Source organism: Saimiri boliviensis, chromosome 9 (genome assembly GCF_048565385.1).
Source record: "Saimiri boliviensis isolate mSaiBol1 chromosome 9, mSaiBol1.pri, whole genome shotgun sequence".
NCBI classification, from domain to species: Eukaryota; Metazoa; Chordata; class Mammalia; order Primates; family Cebidae; genus Saimiri; species Saimiri boliviensis.
The window spans coordinates 47637877-47660249 of record NC_133457.1 but is presented as its reverse complement, the minus strand read 5'-3'; the positions used below and the strand labels follow the sequence as shown (position 1 = coordinate 47660249).

The window sequence follows — 22373 nt, the reverse complement described above, 5'->3', positions numbered from 1 at the left end:
TCACTCCGTTCTGCAATCAAATACTAGATCTTTTTTGTTTTTTGAGACAGGGTCTCACTCTGTTGTCCAGGCTGGACTGCAGTGGTGTGATCTTGGTGCATTGCAGCCTTGGCCTTCCAGACTCAAGTGATTTTCCCACCTCATCCTCCTGAGTAACTGAGACTACAGGTGCACACCACCATACCCGGCTAATTGTGTTTTTTTGTAGAGACAAGGGTTTTGCCATGTTGCCTGAATGGTCTTGAACTCCTGGGCTCAAGTGATTGGCTTGCTTTGGCCTCCTAAAGTGCTAGAATTACAGGCTCAAATACTAGATCTTATCATTCTAACGATATTTTTGTACCAGTTAAGCATCCCTACTGCCCATTCATCACCACCCCCAACTGCCCTTCCTAGCCTCTGGTAACCGTCATTTTACTGTCTATCTCCATGAGTTCAAGAGTTTTTATTTTTAGCTCCCACAAATAAGTGAGAACATGTGAAGTGTGTCTTTCTGTCTGCCTTATTTCACTTAACATAATGACCTCCGGTTTCGGCCATATGGTTGCAAATAACAGGATCTCATTCTTTTTTATGGCTGAATACTACTCCATTGTACACTTGTAGCACATTTTCTTTATCCATTCATCTGTTGATGAACACTTTGGTTGCTTCCAAATCTTGGTTATTGTGAACAGCACTGCAATAAACATGGGAGTGCAGATATCTCTGATATACCGATTTCCTTTCTTTCGGGTGTACACCTAGCAGTGGGATTTCTGGATCATATGGTAGTTCTACTTCTAGTTTTTTGAGGTGCCTCCACACTGTTCTCCATAGTGGTTGTACTAATTTACATTCCACCAACAGTGTACAAAGGTTCCCTTTTCTCCACATCCTTGCCAGCATTTGTTATCCAACTTTTAAAAATTATTATTCGGTAGTACTGTTGAACATTTTAAAATATGTATCCTAATATGTGCACATTTTTATTAACCATATCCTAATGTACATGAAATTCATGATAATTTACATTTGAACATAATATAGCTGTCAATTGATTCCTGTGTTCCTCTCAGCCCTCTTTTTATCATTCGGAGAGAGAGAGTGTGAAGGAGAGGATGAGGCAGGAAGCATAGCAGTTGGTGTGGATGGGTCTCAGTGTCCCAGATCAAGTTGACAAAGGGGCGTCAATCAATGCTGTGGAATTCCAGTCAGCCATCCATATAGAAATGTCCCCATTCATGAGTAAACTCGAGTGGAAAATGACCACCAGGTGGTGCTACAACCCAGTTGAGCCCACGATGGACTTGGTTCTCAGCCAGATGCCCAAACTCCTGTTTAGTTAGTGCAAGTTCCTGTGCAAGTTCCATCACAATGCAACAGTTTTACAAGTTTCTTTCTACATCTGAATGAACTTCCGTGGACAGCTCTTGGTACACACACATTCAATAATACTCATTTTTAACAAGCTTCTAGATGATGCTGATATTTGGAGTTGCTCTACACAGTAGTCAGGGCAACGTTTTCAAAACCCCAAAACCATGCCGTTTCCCTTCTTTAATAGCTTGGCTATGTATAGAATATTGTCAGACATAGATTAAGGGTTAAAGGGTTAATGTAAGGGTTAAGGCCCTTATATGTATGTCTGTTAGTTTGCATTGGGTAAAGCCTCAAATAATAGACAACATAACCACAACCCAATATTCTGAAACTTAATAGTGCAGAATAAATGATTCAGTACAGCCAAACTGCATGAATACACTTGTCCCATTTAATGGAAACACTGTAAAAATCCATTAAAGAAAGCAGTTATCATAAAGTAACAAAATATTTAAGAAACTTAAAAGTAAAGCCATTTGGTTTTTTTTTTTTATCCCTGTGGCAGTTTCACATCTAATAAGACTATACTATAGAACTAACTAGCACTCCATTTGGAGACAATTCAGAAATAAGGACATAGACTACTTTTGTATGTGTCCAAGAGATTTCTTTTTTTTCTTTTCTTTTTTTTTTTTTTTTAGATGGAATTTCACTCTCGTTACCCAAGCTGGAGTGCAATGGCGCGATCTCGGCTCACCGCAACCTCCGCCTTCTGGGTTCAGGCAATTCTCCTGCCTCAGCCTCCTGAGTAGCTGGGATTACAGGCACGTGCCACTATGCCCAGCTAATTTTTTTGTATTTTTAGTAGAGACGGGGTTTCACCATGTTGACCTGGATAGTCTCGATCTCTTGACCTCGTGATCCACCCGCCTCAGCCTCCCAAAGTGCTGGGATTACAGGCTTGAGCCACCGCGCCCGGCCCGAGATTTCTATTTCAGTAATGAATTATTGTCATTTTCATTGCTAGGTCCTGGATAAGATCCTAAGATTATGTAAAATGTAAAGGAGTAGTGTAAGTATTTGTATTTACAATTACTATTTTTACTCTTCTGAAAAATACTTTCATCTGCTATTATCCTCCAAGTAGCTCTGTAAGTTAAATGCAGAGAGGTTTCCAAATTCTGCAATTTGAGCATGCATGAGAATCATCTGGAGAGATTCCGATTCAATTGGTATGAAAGAAAACTCAATTATTTGCATTATTAACAAGCTGCTAGGTGCTGCTGCTGGTGATCCACTCCCCACACTTTGAGTGAGTTAGCACTGTTTTAGGGTAGTGGTTATTAACTTTGGCTACACATTGAAATAATTACATGGATGGAAAGTTTTTTTAAAAAAGTATTTGGGGACTGCCGGAGATTCAGATTTGATTGGTTTGGGTTAAGGCACTTACATGTACATATATGCATTTCTTTACTTGCCAGCAAGTTCAAGCACCTACTCATGTCTACTAATCATTTGGATTACCTATTTTTTGCAAATTACCTGTTTAGAACTTTATCAGTTTTAATTTGGTTGTGTCTTTTTTATTGATTTATACTACAAACATTTTAATATATTAATGATTAAACCTTTTCTGACTTATATCTGAGAATATTATATGTTAGTTTGTCACTTGGCTCTTATGTACAAATTTTAATTTTAATTATATAAAATCTCCACCATTTTCTTTATGGCTTCTAGATTTTAGTCTTGCTTAGAAAGGTTAACCACAAGATTTAAAATGTTCCTTTATAGATTTTCCCTAACATTAGTTTCCTAGCATTCCTTTTCCCGTTTATCTACAGATCTTTTTTTTTTTTTTTGAGATGGAGTTTTGCTTTTGTTGCCCAGGCTGGAGCACAGTGGTGCCATCTCCTCTCACTGCAACCTCTGCCTCCTGGGTTCAGGTGATTCTCCTGTCTCAGCCTCCCAAGTAGCTGGGATTACAGGCATGCACCACTATGCCCATCTAATTTTTTTTTTTTTTTTTTTTTTTTTTTTGAGACGGAGTCTCGCTCTGTCACCAGGCTGGAGTGCGGTGGCATGATCTCGGCTCACTGTAACCTCTGCCTCCTGGGCTCAAGTGATTCTCCTGCCTCAGACTCCCGAGTATCTGGGACTACAGGCACATGCCACCATTTCCAGCTAATTTTTGTATTTTTTAGTAGATACGGGGTTTCACCATGTTGGTCAGGATGGTCTCAATCTCTTGACCTCGTGATCCGCCCACCTCAGCCTCCTAAAGTGCTGAGATTACAGGCGTGAGCCATGGTGCCTGGCCTAATTTTTGTATTTTTAGTAGAGATGGGGTTTCACCACATTGGCCAGGCTGGTCTCAAACTTCTGACCTCAGGTGATTGGTCTACCTTGGCTTCCCAAAGTGTTGGGATTACGGACGTGAGCCACTGTGCCTGGCTATAGATCATTTTTGAAACAAGATCAGACAACTTGTTTCCCAGATGGATAGTTCATATGTTGGTATTGAAGTCCCTTCTGCCACTTTCAGAATAAAGGGATTTGTTAAGCCATCTAGATGATATACAGAATCTTTGAGAGAAACAGGCTTCATCATGAGTATTCAAGAACTCCCCAAATTACCTGACAAGGCAGCTGCTAACTCTGAAAGGATGCAGATGCTGCAGAATTAGGAATCTGCCGAAAGGGGTTCATGCCTTTTCTCTCTCTTCATGAAATACAAATTGGAATATCATAGATACATTTAATTAAAAGATATTTGGGAACAATCAGTAGCCTTTGCCACACCCCATAGCTCTCTTATAATTTGTCGTATGTTTCAGTTAATGTAGTATATGATCTTATTTTTTTTTCAAATAAGGAAGGGCAAGGTGTTGGGGGAGGATGGAGAATGTAGAAAGTTGCCTCAGGTCACCCTTATGGGTCCTAAAGCCATTTTTTCTGCCACTACTCGTTGGGCTGACATCATTCTGGGATAATAGCCCAGCTTGATTTCCCGATTACTAATCTACGTCTGTCTATTCTGAAACCCAGACCATTCATTTTGTTATTTTAATTTCAGTTATCTAATATATATATATGTACACACACACACACACACACACACACATTTTTTTTTTTTCCTAACAGGGTCTCACTCTGTCACCCAAGCTGAAGTGCAATGGTGCAATTATGGCTCATTGCAGCCTCAATCTCCTGGGCTCAAATGATCTTCCCACCTCAGCCTCCTAAGTAGCTGGCTAGGACTAAAGATGTGTGCCACCATGCCTAGATAATTTTCTTTTTGAGATGGAGTCTCACTCTGTCACCCAAGCTGGAGTGCAATGGCGTAATCTTGGTTCACTGCAACCTCTTTCTCCCAGGCTCATAATTCTCTTGCCTCAGTCTCCTGAATAGCTGGGATTACCGGAGGGTACCACCATGACTGGATAATTTTTGTATTTTCAGTAGAGACGAGGTTTCACCATGTTGGCCATATTGGTTTCGAATGCCTGACCTCAAGCGATCCACCTGCCTTGACCTCCCAAAGTGTTGGGATTACAGGCGTTAGCCACCATGCCTAGCCTCCTTGCTAACTTTTGTATTTTTTGTAGTGAAGAGAGTTTAGCCATGTTGCCCAGGCTGGTCTTGAGCTCCTGGACTCAAGCAATCTGCCTGCCTTGGCCTCCCAGAGTGCTAGGATTACAGGTGTGAGTCACCACACCTGGCCTCAGTTATCAAAATTTTAAATTTCCAAATATATAGTCAATATTTTTGTGCATATAACATCTCATGTTTCCCTGAAGATATTAATTATACAATTCACATGTCTTCTTCTGATTGTTCTCTAGCTTTATTTTCTCTAATTGTAAAAATGGTGCCTTCTTATGGTGACTTTTTTCAAACATGTGAGAATGTGTTCACTATCTGTGCAATTTTGTATTTTAGAATCTCTTTTGCCTTTTTATTTACAGTAGCTGTTCTCTGCGAATGTTGTGTAAGGAACAGCACTTATAAGATGCAGGTATGTTGGTAGCTCATCTTTAAAGTGTAGGAGACTGGTGTTCTTCCTGGAGATCTATTGCTTCCTGGGCCACAATTTAGAACCAGTTGGAGAGGAGAAAGTAGTTGACCAACCTAACTACTGTAAATCTCTTTTTCTAATTACTCTCCCAAATCAATGTATCAGTACCCTCCTCCCTACTTCTTGATTTGTTAACTGTGAGTTTGTACACCCTCTCCCCAACTACTCCTACTTTTACCTTTAGCACATTCCTCCATATGATTTGAGCTAAATTTTCCTCCATTTTGTTTTTCTGAGATTTCACTATCTGCATTCCATCTTTTCTCAACATTTCTGGTTTGCCGATGGCAATTTTTTCTTGTTTCTAGGATTTCACCATGTTGACCAGGCTGATCTCAAACTCCTGAGCTTAGGTCACCCACCGGCCTTGGCCTACCAAAGTGCTGGGATTATAGGCGTGAGCCACCACGACCAGGCTTCTTTTACTTTTACTCTTCTTTCTTTCTTTCTTTCTTTTTGAGATGGAGTTTTGCCCTTGTTGCTCAGGCCAGAGTACAATGGTACAGTCTTGGCTCACCACAACCTCTGCCTTCTGAGTTCAAGAGATTCTCTTGCCTCAGCCTCCTGAGTAGTTGGGATTACAGGCATGTGCCACCACACCCAGCTAATCTGGTATTTTTGGTAGAGACAGAGTTTCTTCATGTTGGTCAGGCTGGTCTTGAACTCTTGATCTCAGGTGATCCGCCTTCCTTGGCTGCCCAAAGTGCTGGGATTACAGGCATGAGCCACCGTGCCTGGACTTTACTTTTTAAAAGTATCTCCTGGCTGGGCCCCATGGCTCAGGCCTGTAATCCCAGCACTTTGAGAGGCCAACGCAGACAGATCGCTTGAGCTCAGGAGTTCCAGACTAGACAAGGCAACATGGTGAAACCCTGTCTGTCCAAAAAATATGAAAAGTAGCTAAGTGTGGTGGTGCATGCCTGTAGTTCCTGCTACTCAGGAGGCTGAGGCAGGAAGATCAATTGAGCCCCAGAGGTGGAGGCTGCAGTGAACCATGTTCCTGCCACTGCACTCTAGTCTGGGTGACAAAGTGAGACCCTATGTCTCAAAAACAAATAATAATAATTAAAATAAAATCCCCCTTATCATTTCATAAGATTTTAGGTGGTAGGTGGGTGTAGGTCTGTGTGTTTTGTTGGCTATTTTGATTTTATCTGTGTTAGATCAAAACAGTGTGTGTTAAATTGTGTGTGTGTGTTCATGAGAGACAGAAGTTTTGTCCTATTTATTTTTGGACTTATTTCTCAGATTATTGTTTTCTCCTCTAAATGATTAAAAGAAGAGAAAAAAATCATAAATTCAGAGTTGAAATAAATACTGAATCTCCCATCCAAGTACTAACCAGGTCCAGACCTGCTTGGCTTCAGAGAACACGAGATCAGAAGCATTCAAGGTGGTATGGCCATGGACTGAATATTGAATCTTAGTCTTTCTCACATATCTTTTTTTCTCTACTCATTTTGTTCTGGAAAAAAAAAAACAGCCAAATAAAACAAATATGGTCACATCACACTTGCTGGTATCATTCAGAATGTACCTACTTTTCCTAAAATTGGTGCCTATATAGTAGCCGATTTCAGGATGCCGATCAGGGCTGGGTGACAGTGTGATATCATGGTTATAAGCATGTTAGAAACCATCAGGCTCTGGGAATCAACTAACATTAGCCACATTCACAGAGACTCAGTTATAATCCAGAATGCCAATATTTTTCCCTTAGAGTACAGGACACATTGTAACTTCGCAGGGACCAGTATTGTAAATAGCAGAAAACTGGAGCTGAATACTGGTTCTGCCATTCACTCTTTTTTTTTTTTTTAATTGAAACAAGTTCTCACTCTGTCACCCAGGTCGAAGTGCAGTGGTGTGATCTTAGCGCACTGCAACCTCCACCTCCCAGGCTCAAGTGATTCTCCCACCTCAGTCTTCCAAGTAGCTAGGACTACAGGCGCACACCACCACACCCAGCTAATTTTTGTATTTTTGGTAAAGACAAGGTTTCACCATGTTGGCCATGCTGGTCTTGAACTCTTGACCTCAAGTGATCCACCTGCCTCTGCCTCCCAAAGTGCTGGGATGAGCCACCTCGCCCAGCCTGCCATTAGCTCTTGAGTTGGAATCCTGGTCCTGCCATTCCCTCTCTTTCTTACCTATTATTACTGAATCTGCACTTTTGTCCTCATGAACATTAAATGAAATAAACCACATGAACTTCTTGGCACAGTAGCCAGCACATAGAAGACATGGAACAAATATTAGCGATGATAATGAAGATGATGATGGCGGTAATCACTGAAGCTCTGCTTTTTTGATAGCCCTCCCAGTATCAATAAGCCTGGGAAAATAAATTAACAATTCAGATGGATCATTGGAAACTGTGAAATTAGCAAAAATTGTCTTTATATAAAAGACATTAAAAATTTTAGTTGTATTTAGCTTTTTATCTTTAGTTGTGTTATGATTGGAAAAATAACATTTTGTACTTCCATTTTCTCACCTATAAATTGAGAATAATTTCTTTGGGTTGGCATGGATATTCAATAAGTAAACACTGTGAAGTGTTTTAAATGGTGACTACCCAGTAGCAGCTCAATTTTTTTTTTTTTTTTTTTTTTTGATAGGGTCTTTCTCTATTGCCCAGGCTGGAGTCCAGTGGTGTAAACATGGCTCACTGTAGCCTCAGACTCCTGGGCTCAAGAGACCCTCTCATCTCAACCTCCAGAGAAGCTGGGACCACAGGCACATGCCACCACATCTGGCTAATTTTAGTTGTTGTTTTTTTTTTTTTTTTAGAGATGGGGTTTTGCTACATTGCCTATGCTGGTCTTGAACTTCTGAGCTCAAGTGACCTGTCCACCTCAGCCTCCCAGTATGCTGGCATTACAGGCATGTGCCACCATGCCCTACTTTATCCTTGTTTTATGTTTAGTTGGTGATTTTATCATTATTTTGCCCAGCTTAAAAGATGTTTTTTTCAACCAATGGTTGGAATACATGATTGAATATAATTTATGTGATAAATACTTAAATTAAGACTATTCTAGAAAAATTGGAACATGATTACTATAACTACAGTGTACATTTTTAACTAGTTTAAAAATCTTTGTATAAATTTTTTCTTATTGCTCTGCAAGCCAAAGAACAGTGTACACTTTTGATTACCAGATACTTATGTCCACCAAATACACCATCTCTCCTCTATGAATTCTTCCTACCTGATGCTATTACTTCAGTTGTTTTCAAACGATTGCTCTTTTAAGTATTAGTGATGGCCGGATGTGGTGGCTCATGCCTGTAATGCTGGCAGTGTGGGAGGCAGAGACAGGTGGATTACCTGAGGTCAGGAGTTCGAGACCAGACTGGCTAACATGGCAAAACCCCATCTCTACTAAAAATACAAAAATTAACTGGGTGTGGTGATGCATACCTGTAATCCCAGCTACTTGGGAGGTTGAGGTAGGAGCATTGCTTGAACTCAAGAGGTGGAGGTTGCAGTGAGCTGAGATCGCACCATTGCACTCCAGCCTGGGTGACAGAGCGAGACTCCATCTCAAAAAAAAAAAAGAAAAAAAAGAAAAAAAATTATCAGCGAAATCCTTTTATCAAATAAGATTTCACAATATACTACAATATGTAAGCAATCTGGGTTGGAGTTCTATATCCAGAATCCTGTGTTTTTTTCTCTCCGTGAAACTCAGTGCTCCTGGAAACACAGTTTGAATACTTTATTTCTCATTGGTAGTGATGCAATCAGTTAAGCAGATAACAATTTTCTTTATAATTATTATGCACTGGTTGTGTGTGTGTGTGTTTCTTTCTTTCTTTCTTTCTTTTCTTTTTTTTTTTTTTTTGAGACAGTCTCACTGTGTCACCCAGGCTGGAGTGTAGTGGTAAAATCTTGGCTAACTGCAATCACTGCCTCCCAGGTTCAAGCGATTCTCCTGCCTCCACCTCCCAAGTAGCTGGGATTATAGGTGCCCACCACCACGCCTGGCTAATTTTTGTATTTTTAGTACAGACAGGATTTTATCATGTTGCCCAGGCTGGTCTCGAACTCCTGACCTCAGGTGATCCACCCACTTTGGCCTCCCAAAGTGCTGGGATTACGGGCGTGAGCCACCATGCCCAGCCCTGGTTGTGCATTTCTAATGATATACCCTAGTTATTATTTTACACTTAGGAACACTTTTGGGAAATAGTTTTACCAAAGGTACGTTTACAAATCACATCTTAGGATTGGCTGCTTTTACAGAGCGTTGTTACAGACATTTTATATGGATTACGTTTAGCTTTCTTTACAGAGCATGACTTTTATTTTACCTCTCCCAAATCAGGTTATACCATATTTAGAATCTATCTTTCCTCTGAAGTTACCCTGGTCAATATTACCACTAAATAAACAGATCACAAGTACATTTAAAGTGTTTTCTTATCAAATTCATTGGGGAATAATTTACACACATTTTTCATATTTAAAGTGTACAACTTAGCTACCATAGTTGCATACACCTGTGAAATTGTCACTACCATCAAAACAGAGAAAATTTCCATCACCCTCCCCTCAAAAATATTTTTACTGCTCCTTTGCAGTTTATCCTTCCCTCCACCCATGGCTCCAGCCAATTACTAACCTTGGTTTTATCATTATAGGTTAGTTTGTACATCATATAAATTATATGGTATGTTTTGTCTCTGGCTTCTTCAAATCAGCATACTGATTTTGAGAGTTATCCATATGAGTCCTGTGCAAGATTATTTCTTCTTTTTTATTGTTGAGTCATATTGCATTGTTTAAATGTATCACTTTTTTTTTTTTTTTTTTTTTTTTTTTTTTTCATTTACACGTTGGGCATTTGGGCTCCTTCTGGTTTGGGGCTATTGTGAAAAACAGCTGCTATGAGCATTCCCGTTTTTGTGTAAGCATATGTTTTAATTTCTCTTGGATAACATCTAGGAATGAAATGGCTGGGTCATATGTTTATCTTTTAAAGAAATATTTTGCTTTATTTTGTGAGAACTTACTTAACTCCCACTGCATATCTAGAACCAGATAAGGATATTAATTTACCTGATTCTCTAGGTGAGAGGTGAGAAAAATTCCTTTTCTTTCCTCCCCATGGCCCACCTACTTGCATAGTTCATTGCTCGTCCAATTTCTTTGGGTTCTTAAAAATAGTTTCAACCTCCCTCTTTTTTTTTTTTTTTTTTTTTTTTTTTTTCCTATTGTTACCATCCCAGGGTTGGTTGGGTGCCTATTCTGGATTGGGTATTGTGCTGGGCGCAGAAGGGGCACGCGAGACTTTGAGTTAAAGGAGCAGCAAAACTTTGTTCTGTTCTCTGGACCGAGTTGGACAGACCACAACTACGATTATGCTTCAGGCAAAGTATGTGAGAACGCTTGAGGCAGCATTCCATTTACTTGACTCACATGCGAGAGAAAATATTCCACTTTTGTTTGAGTGTGAGCTTTAGTTATGTATTTATTTTAATCAGGTGTGGCTGTTAAATGAAAAGGAAGCAATAAGTGAAACAAACAAAAAAGAGTAGCGGAGAGAAACAAGTCTTCCTTTAATAACAAATACCTTTCCCTTTGACCAGCAGGTCCCGAAGTGTGGTACCCAGACTGGCAGCACCAGTTTTCTTTTCTGAGAACAAGTTAGAAATGCAAACTGTCGCGCTACCCTCCAGACCTAAATGAATGGGAAACTCTGGGTTTGGGATCTGTGATTTAAAAAGCCCTCCAGGTGATTCTGATCTGCGCTCAAGTTTGAGAACCGCTGTGCTAAACTCATTCCCAGGGTGTGGGTGGTCATCTTTAGTCTTGGGGAACTGTGGTTAGTAGAGAACATTGCTGCAGCGCCCTTCCACCTCTTCCCTGCTCGCACCCCCAGCGCCTGCAACAACTCTTTCACCGGGAGCCTGAACCCAGACTCTGGGCTTCCCGTTCCCTCCCTTGGGAGCCGGAGGCAAAACGTGGCAAGTGGATTCAGAGTTTGAGGGCCCGGGTGCCGACCGAGCATGCGCAGTGGCGCGAGCGCAGGGGTTAGGCGGGCGCGGAGAAGTAGCCGCAGAGTGGACCTGCAGGTGCTTGGATCTTCAGTGGGAGCTGCGCTCTCGAGGGCAGAACGGCGGCCGCGGCAGGTACGCGGGGCTGGGGATAGGACCCAAAAGGAAGGCTAGACAGACAGATGGAAAGCAAAGCGTTACTCATTTGGGGGCGCGCGGCGACTCGGGGGTAGTCTCTCCCGGTCCCCTAGCTCGCGTCTGTCTCCAGGCTGTGCAGTGAGGCGCCTGCGGTCTTTCGGGCTCGCTTCGGGGCAGGCAGTGCCCGCAGGTGTTAAATCGCGTATTTACACTGCTTGAACTATAAGCCTGAAAACTGAATTGTGATTCCCTGTAATGAAGTAAAGTATTTCATTAAGGTTTCTGTTTTCCACTTTGGGTGGCTGCCAGTGAGGCTTTCTTATCCAGCCTGTTTTGTTTGAATTCTGTGACTGGTTTATTTGCCTTTGGCCTTTTGGTGCATAGGATCAATAGGGCTGGAGTAAAATCCCACCCGTGCTTTCTCTTTTTGGTACCTTTCCAAGAGCATAGGGACCTCTGGATGCGGCATAAAAATGTCAGTTTTCAGCGAATTTCACTGCAAATAAACTTTCCGTGTTTCAGCTGCATTTTCAAGTGGAGACTTTACAAAATTTAAGATTTCCCCCTAACTTTTCAATTATTACTTTATTTCAGGCGTCATTTGGTACTATTAAAAGGAAGAGGTCGTTTAGATGAGTGACAGTTATCACTTTCCCCCTTTACTTACTGTGTCACGTTTTATGGCTTATACAGTGATATTTTTCCCTCGGGCCACGGTGTTGGATGTTTGTATGAGGCTTAAGCGATGCTGCATAAATTTCTTCAAGAACCTGTGAGCTAGAAGCAAAATTCCAGGCCAGGGGGCACACACTGAACTTGAAGCAAGTACTTTTACACCCCCCACCAGCTTCGTAATCAGCTCTTTTTTAAGTTGAATTATGTAATGAAATTCTGTAGTAAAGTGTTAAATTTGTAATATGGAGGCATACATGTATAGAAATAGTAAGTTTAGGAAGAAGAAATTTTAAGTTCAGAAAGAGAAACCTATTTGGAAAGGGAATACAGGTATCCTGCCCCCCTTCATTCCTCCCATGATAAATGTTTTAATGGCAGAAATAATATACAGTTGGTCTAGTTTTGGACTGTAGAGACCTTTGAGGTCATCCAGTTCAGCCGCTTCAGTTTACAAATGAGAAAACTGAGACCAGCGAGGTTGGATGACTTGCTGTGGCCACCCAAGCCCCTCATTGGTAAAGCTAGGCCTGGGATCCAGCTTTTCTCATTTTCTGGGGTCTTTTTTACCACTCCCTGCTGATACTCTTCTTTACCTCAATTATTAAACTTATTTTTCTCTTTTATCTTCTTATACCACGAAGTCTGGCTTAATCAGAAAATTAGTTGTTTCTCTTACTAAGCTTGCTAGTACCTCATAAATTCCTTTTAAAAAGTGCCCTCTCATGGAAGCCCCACCTAACAGTTTGCTGGTCCTGAAACCACCCTGCTTCCTTCCCTCAGTCACTTGGGTCCTTGGCCCAAAATGCCTGTTTGCCTGTCTCTTTCCATATTGAAGTCCTGCCCACGCTGCAAGGTATAGCTCAGGTGTGACCTCTTTTTGGAAGCCTTCCTTGGTTGCCATAGTGTGAAGTAGCTCTCCCTCTTCTGAACCCTATAGCACTTACTACTGTTGTTTGTGCTGTTAGTATCCCCATTGTATATAGTATCCTGAGTATTTTAGCACCTCCCAGCTTCCCCACCAGGAAGTTGATAGGTTGTGTAAACTCTTGGAGGTTAAAGCCTATGACTTAAACATCCTACCCAGCACTGAGCACAAAGTATATTCTCAGCCATTGTTTGTGGGAGGGATTGGGGGAAGGAAGTAAAGTATGGATAGTTTTGTAAAGGGATTTCATGTGGTGGTTCTATAATATGGGGAAGGCCATCTTAGAGCTGTATCAAGACAGCAGCCAAGTCCATTTATGATTGCTCAGATTTTGATAATAGATCACAGATTAGTTAGGGGAAGTACCGGAGACAGGCATAAAAATATACTAGGGAGCAGTTGTCCAGGCCCCGGATGAAGCCTGTCACTGGGAGAATGGAGGGCACAGATTTAAGAAATGTAAATGAAGAAGCATGTGGTGAAAGACTAGATGCAGAGAAGGAAAGACATGTTGAAAATGAATTTCAGGGTTAGTAATGGGTTTATAATGTTCTTTTTATCTTAGAAGTACTACCAATTGTGATACTGTCTCTGTTTCTTATAGTTAGTGATGTGATTATCTTATTTCCCATTCTAGATGATAAGCTCTCTGAAGGATGACCTTTAACCCCTCACAATACCTGGCACATTGCTTTGCAATATCAGACACTCAATAGTTGTTACATGAATAAATAAGTAAATAAATAAGTGCATTTTGGCATGGGGAGGGTGAGCATTTAGGATCTTAGCACTATATGGTAACACTTTATCAAGACATCCCTTAATTGTATAAAGGAGGGACTCAGATATTCTTAACTAAGTTAGTTAGTGAGATAGCCAGAAGCTCTAAGTTTCCTCATTACTAGACCCAAGGTCGTCTCATTAACTCTTACTTTTTAAGATTGTTGGCCCCAAGATGATGATGATGATGATGATGATGATGATGATGATGATGATGATGATGATTTTGAGACAGGATCCACTCTATCGCCCAGGCTGGAGTGCAGTGACCTGATCAGTGGCAGCCTTGACCTCCCCGGGCTCAAGTGATCCTTCCCTCCTCAACCTCCCAAGTAGCTGTGACCACAGGCATGTGCCACCATGCCTGGATAATTTTGTATCTTTTGTGTTTAGAGATGGGGGTCTCATTATTTTGCCCAGGCTGGTCTTGAATCTATCGGCCTGCCTCAGCCTCCCAGTGTGCTATGATTATAGGCCTGAGCCACCATGCTCAGCCTCCTCAAATTAATTTGAGTTGGTAGCAAGATGCTCCAGTTTGAGATGTTTTGCAGATTGAAAGCCCTCAGAAAACAATCTAAAGGGGAAATTTAGTGGCCGATGAGAGAATGTGTGTGTAATTGGAAGAGTGAAACACAGGCTGCTAGCCAGTTCAAGGTTGAGTACACACAGTGAGGAGGGAGTGAGGCCAGGCTCCTAGGAATCTGCACACTGGGGAGCTGAAGTCTGTAAAGGTCATGGTAGCTTGGCTTGTCAAAGGCAGACGACACAAATGGGTTGGCCCAAGGTCCTTGGGACTAAAAGTCCATTTCCTAGAGACATTCTACACTACCAGAAGGTGGTGAGCAATGGCTTTGGAGAAGGTAGGCCAGGTACAGTGAGGGTAGGCCAGGAGGGTGGCACCAAAGGGTGGTATTTATAACCCAAGAACACGGGGGTGAAGTAAGGTTGAGAGAGAGACAATTGTGATCAGATCTACCTGGAAAAATAAGACAGAAAGCAGTGCTTCTGAATCTAAAATTCCAGTTCAAGAGGTGGCTTGGAATATTTGTTTACTTGGAACAGATGTTGCATTTTGCAAATCATAGCCATTTTGCAAATCAAAACACAGCCTTTCCTTTGAGCTGCACACAGCATTGAGGGAGCTGTTGGATGGCACATCCTTGCCATTGACCTGCACACTGTGATCACCGTCTTCATATTTCTACAGGCAAGGATGGTCCATTAAAAATGTCAAGGAGAGGCTGGGCGTGGTGGCTCACGCCTATAATCCCAGCACTTTGGGAGGCCGCGGCAGGTGGATCATGAGGTCAGGAGATCGAGACCATCCTGTGGCCAACATGGTGAAACCCCGTCTCTACTAAAAAATACAAAAATTGGTTGGGCATGGTGGCACGCACCTGTAGTCCCAGCTACTTGGGAGGCTGAGGTAGGAGAATTGCTTGAACCCGGGAAGCAGAGGTTGTAGTGAGCTGAGATCGTGCCACTGTATTCCAGCCTGGTGCCTGGCAACAGAGCGAGACTCTGTCTAAAAGACAAAAAAAATGTCAAGGAGAGAGAGAGAGCGGTTGAGAGGAGAGACTGAACAAATGCGCTTGAGAAATGGCTGGCAAAAGGGAAGGGAAGGGTTGGCCTGGTTTTATATATTTTAAATGTGTGTGTGTGTGTGTGTGTGTGTGTGTGTGTGTGTGTGTGAAAATTGTCATGACATTAGTGAAAATTGATTAGGCAGATGCAAAATCAGGTAGTGTGTTGAAGTTTTAAATGTCCAAATATTAAATCCTAGTGTTTATCATGGCCCTTTGTAAAATGACATATATCTTAAAATAATAGTAATATTAATAGCTAATATTACAGAATGTCTTCCATGAACTAGATGCTATACTAAATATCTTACAAGTAATATATTATATCATCTTTATAAACTATCCTATGAGATAGGTGCAATAATTACTCATTTTATTTATTTTTAATTTTTATTTTTTAAAAACAAGGTTTCAGTCTGTCACCCAACCTGGAGTGAAATGGCACGATCATAACTCACTGTAACCTTAAACTCCTGGGCTCAAGCAATCCTCCCGCCTCAGTCTCCCAGGTCTGCACTACCATGCCTGGGTAATGAAAAAAATTTTTTTTTGTAGAGATGAGGCCTTGCTATGCTGTCTAGGCTGATTTCGAACTCCTAACCTCAAGCAGTGTTCCCCCTTCAGCCTCCCTAAGCCCTGATATTACAGGCATGAGCCACTGCACCTGGCCTACTGTCATTTTCTACACGAGAAAATTGAGGCTTAGAGAGGTAGATAAAAGCATTTATCTGAGGTCACACAGTTTATAAGTGGCTGAGCTGAGATTTGACCCCGGCCTATCTGACTTTACACACTGAGCGCTCAAATAACTTAATCAAACATCTAATCAAAAACGCAAAGCTCTTTTTGAGGTAACTCTAACAGATGCTTAAATGGCCACATGTTTCAGCTGCTGGAATCACCAACATTCTTTGAGCCACATTTAAAAAAACCAAAACAACAGTGATAAATCATTCTGTTTTTGTTTTTTGTTTTTTCCATTCCACGTAGTCTTTTTTCTTTTCTCGTTTTTTGAGACAGAGTCTTGCTCTGTCACCCAGGCTGGAGTGCAGTGGCGCAATCTTGACTCACTGCAACCTCTGCCTCCTGGGTTCAAGTGATTGTCCTGCCTCAGCCTCCCAAGTAGCTAGGACTACAGGCATGCACCACCACACCTGGCTAATTCACTTAGTCTTTAGCTAAATCTTGAGGCATTCCTAGAGAAAGAGACAGCAACTTTTTCTCTGGATACATCATTAAAGCCACTTCTGTTCTGTCCCCACCCTCTTTTGGGGTGGAGCTGTAGTGAGGGAGTAAATTGGTGGTCATCTAGTGGATGTCTGCAAAGTTGGCGATGGGAAACTGGGAAACTCACTTTGTGTAGGAGCCTAAAAACTCTGGAGTGACCAGGTATAAGGATTTTTTTTCCCCTGGGGTGTCAGAATACACTGCTGGAAGCTTCTGAAATATTTATGGGTCATGATCCTAATCTCAGGCCTTTGAACTATGGCTATAAATCCCCAGGAAAAATCCAGATGTGAACATATTCTCCCCAAATTTTTATGATCAGGGAGTTGCGAAGTCCCTGTGGACTAATTGGAGGTGGGTGTGGATACCTCAGGAAAGAGCCCAGGTCAAAGACAAATAATTTAAAGGCCAGAACTGTAGGCCCCAGCTTTGACCTGCGAGAAAATGTGCTCCTATCCTTCCTCTTGATGAACCTAATTACTTAGAGAAATTATTCACTCCAGGGAGTCTCAAAATGGAACCCAGCTGAGAGCGTGCTTCCCTCCCTCCCTGCCTGAGCTCTCTATTTCCTGGTTCTGTTTTACCTTCCCTTAAGTGGTTCTGTGTTTCCAGGGCCTCTTCTCTGGATCTGAAAAGCAGGGCCACAGCTTCTGGCTTTGCCAGGCTAATTTTTGTATTTTTAGTAGAGTTGGGATTTCATCATGTTTGGCCAGGCTGGTCTCCAACTCCTGACCTCAAGTGACTCACCTGCCACGGCCTCCCAAAGTGTTGAGGCCGTGGACACCGTGCCTGGCCCTCATTAATTCTCTCAACATCCAAAAGCTTGTCACTTCATCCAGTTCCAAATTAACATTTTACTTTGGCTGATGATGAATGTCAAGAGAGAAAGAGGCATTTGTGCCACATATGGGTTTATCGGTTATAAAATGATTATGCAATTTTGATTGCTAGAATCAAAATTTGATTTTGCTGACATGTCAGGTCACATAAGATGTGGGGCTGTTCAACTTTGATCATCTGATTTCTTTTCAGCACTGCGTCTGAAAGTGCCTATGTGCCGTTTTTGGTAAGACACATGTGGCATGGCTTCTGTAAAGGCACATTGCTTTTTAATATTGTAATATTGTAGGCACAGAAAAGGGCAAGGAGTTAGATGATAGAGAGAGGTTTTTTTTCTTACTTAAAACACTTGTTTCATCAGAACGTATTTCCTAGCAGAGTCAGATATAGCTTTGTTCCTAAAGTCCAGTGGTGATGAGACTTTAGACTTTATGAGAAACTAAATTTTATGATTGACTTTTGTGAGCAATTCATAGCTATAAAACTATGAGACTGGCTGGGCATAGTGACTCAAGCCTGTAATCCCAGAACTTTAGGAGGCTGAGGCAGGCAGATCGCTTGAGCTTAAGAGTTCGAGACCAGCGTGGGCAACATGACAAAACCTTACCTCTACAAAAAAACTTAGTTGAGTATGGTGGCGTGTGCCTGTAGTCCCAGCTACTTAGGCTGAGGTGGGGGGATCGTTTGAGCCCAGGAGGTTGAGGCTGCAGTGAGCTGAGATAATGCTACTGCACTTTAGCCTGTGTGACAAAGTGAGACCCTGCCTCAAAACAAAACACAAAAAACACCTGTGAGAATATCTGGTTAATAACTCACTCCAAACAGACATGCCTCCTTCAAAAGATCCAAGCTGACCACAAAGAAAACATATGAAACTATGTTTTCTTGATGGTGAATTGGAAGGACACATTAGTAAGGTAGAGGGTGTCTGGAGGGCTTCTTCATGATAAAAAGGAAAAGGTTTTGGGGTATCTTTGACCCAAAAATTTTTTTTTTTTTTTGAGACGGAGTTTCGCTCTTGTTACCCAGGCTGGAGTACAATGGTGCAATCTCAGCTCACCGCAACCTCTGCCTCCTGGGTTCAGGCAATTCTCCTGCCTCAGCCTCCTGAGTAGCTGGGATTACAGGCACGCACCACCATGCCCAGCTAATTTTTTGTATTTTTAGTAGAGATGGGGTTTCACCATGTTACCAGGATGGTCTCGATCTCTTGACCTCGTGATCCACCCACCTCGGCCTCCCAAAGTGCTGGGATTACAGGCTTGAGCCACCGTGCCCGGCCTGACCCAAAATATTAACAGAAATCAGAACACAATACATTAAATTGTGTATTGATCCAGTTCCAATAAATATGTTCTTATTTAAAAAAATGACCAAAACTCCTTCATTTTTTTTTGAGAACTCAGAAATAAGAGATTTTAGCAATGCTACCGTAATAGAATTTGGATTTGAGTTTAAGACACTGGTAAATGTGTGTGGAAGGATCAGTCGTGTTAATTATACCTTGGACCAAGGGCTACTTATCTAAACCTTTCCCCCTCTTTTATTTACTCCATGAATAAAAGAGTAAGTCTATACTCCTGGATCACAAATTCTAAAATCCAAAGTGGATGTATGATCATCTGTGTGGCCTAAAAACTGATATTGATCAAGCCATTTGAATGCCTTGTAGCATTTGCATGCTTCAACTTGTAGGTAGAAAGTACTGGCTTCATCGACATGTTATTCCCTTGGCTGGTGCTCACAGTCTAGATTAAATTGTTGAAATAAAAGAAAAGCAGATTCAGAACCAACTTATTTATGGTGACTGATCAGTGGCACAATTGCACTTTTTGTCTCATTTCACGTTGCCGTCTTAAGTGCCATCTTTTCTGGCCATATTGGCTTCTTGGTGGCTCACACCTGTAATCCCAGCACTTTGGGAGGCCACAGCAGGTGGATCACCTGCGGTTGGGAGTTTAAGACCAGCCTGACCAACATGGAGAAACTCCATCTCTACTGAAAATACAAAATTAGCTGGGTGTGGTGGCACATGCCTGTAATCCCAGCTACTTGGGAAGGTTGAGGCAGGGGAATTGCTTGAACCTGGGAGGCAGAGGTTGTGGTCAGACAGGATCATGCCACTGAACTCCAGCCTGGGCAACAGAGTGAGAAAATAAATAAATAAATGAATATAAAAAAATAAACATATACTTAATAAGATTTTGAGGTTTGACAAATGAGTGTCTGCTTAGGGTTTTATGACCCTTATCAATAATTTGGTAGAACAATATAAAATTAGTATATAATAGAATCTCAAGTTTGATATCATTAGTATTTATAACCTTTGTGAATAAACCAAAACTTCTCAAAGACTTCTGCTCTCTTTTCCTGGAGAGCTCTCAGAATTATTTCCTGGTGAAGTCTCCCTTTTCCTTCCACTCTCCCCAGGTTTAGGATCATTGGGACATCCTTTTGGTCAAGGAAATGTTTCTCAGAGTGACCCAGTTATTGCAGTTTTAGGTCAGTGAGGTGCCAGCTGTGACACACAGCTCACAAAAACCCAGTGATGTTTTTTATCAGAAGTTGTCGTGGAAGTGAGTTAATTTGGGGAAAACAACAATAGTAGCAATTTGCTTGATCCCTTTCTTATCCTGAAACAGTCAAATGAAATTCAAGATTATCAGTGGAAAAGGTAATCTGAAAATCTCTGAACATTTAATGGTCAATTAAAATGAGCCTTAGGGCAATTTAAAGTTTAGATACCTGAAACCAGTTGGCCTATGATCAGAACCATGGATGACAAGTCAAAGTCTGATTCTGTTTCTAACCCCATGAGAAGGGAGACCTCTTAAGCTGCAGGTTTGATGATTAAACAAGATGGTGAATGTGAAAGTAACTAATCAGCTACAGGATAAAGAAGTAAGACATTTATTGGTATTTTAAAAAGCTTTCTGATTTTGCTTCCTTTCACTGACAAGTAGCCAAGGCATTGAGATTACTTGCCTGCTTGAGGTTGCCTGATTAGGAAGTGGTAGAGATTGAACTCATAACTGAGTCTTATAATTTCAACATTTGAAAAAATGTCAGGGTTTATTTATTTTTTTGAGACAGAGTCTTGCTCTGTCGCCAGGCTGGAGTGCAGTGGCATGATCTTGGCTCACTGCAACTTCCACCTTCCAGGTTCAAGCAATTCTTCTCCCTTGGATTCTGGGGTAGCTGGAATCATAGGCATATGCCACCACGCCCGGCTAATTTTTTGTATTTTTAGTAGAGGCAGTGTTTCACTGTGTTAGCCAGGATGGTCTCGATCTCCTGACCTCGTGATCCATCCATCTGCCTTGGCCTCCGAAAGTGTTGGGATTACAGGTGTGAGCCACCACGCCCAGCCCAATGTCAGTGTTTAGCATTGAGATTACAATGATGACCAAGGCAGATACAGAGTCCATATCCTCATGGGACTTAAGTCTAGCTCCAAAAGTAGTGCTCTTCCCAGCCAATTGATATTTTCTTCTGTTACTGACCAGATGAAATAATTTCTCTGAATTTAGATGCAATTTTTATAAAAGTCTAAATGTATTTTATGGCTAACCCTCAACTATGGAGCATCATAGTTTATCTAATGTTAACAGTGAAACAAGTTCTTGAAATAAGAGTTGATTAACATGGGAAAATATCCATCTCTTTTTATCTTGAATAAAGTTTTTTTTTTTTTTTTTTTTTTTGAGACGGAGTTTCGCTCTTGTTACCCAGGCTGGAGTGCAATGGCGCGATCTCGGCTCACCGCAACCTCCGCCTCCTGGGTTCAGGCAATTCTCCTGCCTCAGCCTCCTGAGTAGCTGGGATTACAGGCACGCACCACCATGCCCAGCTAATTTTTTGTATTTTTAGTAGAGACGGGGTTTCACCTTGTTGACCAGGATGGTCTCGATCTCTCGACCTCGTGATCCACCCGTCTCGGCCTCCCAAAGTGCTGGGATTACAGGCTTGAGCCACCGCGCCCGGCCTAAAGTTTTTTTTAAACTTATGTTTCCTGCTGATGTACCTCTGGAATGTGTAGTATAAAAAGATTAAACTTTCTAAATATTTTACAAAGTTATATTCTCCCTATGTAATATATATTGTTCTGTGGGAGACTAAGCCTTAATTGAAGTATTTCTGCAAGGTTACTATAAACATTTCTCATACCAGTAGGACAATAAATAATGGGAGAACTGAAAACATTGTAATTTTCTAGTAATTCAGAGGAAATGACTGAATCCCGAAGCGCTGTACAATAGGGCACCCATTTTTGCACGTTAATGTATTATTAAATATCAGTGGGAATATTCTACGTACTGTTTCACATCTCAGACACACTTAAGGAAGACCTTGTGATGTACACGTTGCTCATTTAATCTAGAAAAAATACTAACGTTCATTTAGAACTTCCTTATGCACAGTTTTGGTGTTGTGTTTTTTTTTTTTAACTATATCATGCCCTGAGGCCCTAAGGGTATTACTAAAGCAAGCAGCAGGACTTCTCAGAGAAATTAAAGGTTTCATATCAACCACATATTGTCAAAATCTTCACTTTGAATAGGATTAAATAAAGTTTCATCAGTATTCTTGATACACATGACATTGTTTTTAAAATAACAGTTTCATTAAAATATAATAGCATACAATTTGCCCATTTGAAGTGTATAGTCAATTTTACAATATTTTCATTGTCGTGTATTCATTAGCACTTCCCTCATTTTCTCCTGTCTCCTCCCTAACTGCCCTTACCCTAGGCAATGCCAAATCTACTTTCTGTCTGTAGATTTGCCTATTCTTGAAATTTCAAATAAATGGA

The 22373-nt window shown here is 41.3% G+C and overlaps 1 protein-coding gene across 1 annotated transcript in view; it reads left to right on the top strand.

Moving 5' to 3' along the window:
* Positions 1–11418: 11418 nt before the first annotated feature.
* Positions 11419–22373, top strand: part of PLS1 (plastin 1) — a 105123-nt gene continuing 94168 nt past the window's right edge. The window contains exon 1 of the mRNA XM_003942571.3: positions 11419–11524. The gene's annotated coding sequence lies outside the window, so the exon portion shown is untranslated. The remainder of the gene's footprint in view (positions 11525–22373) is intronic.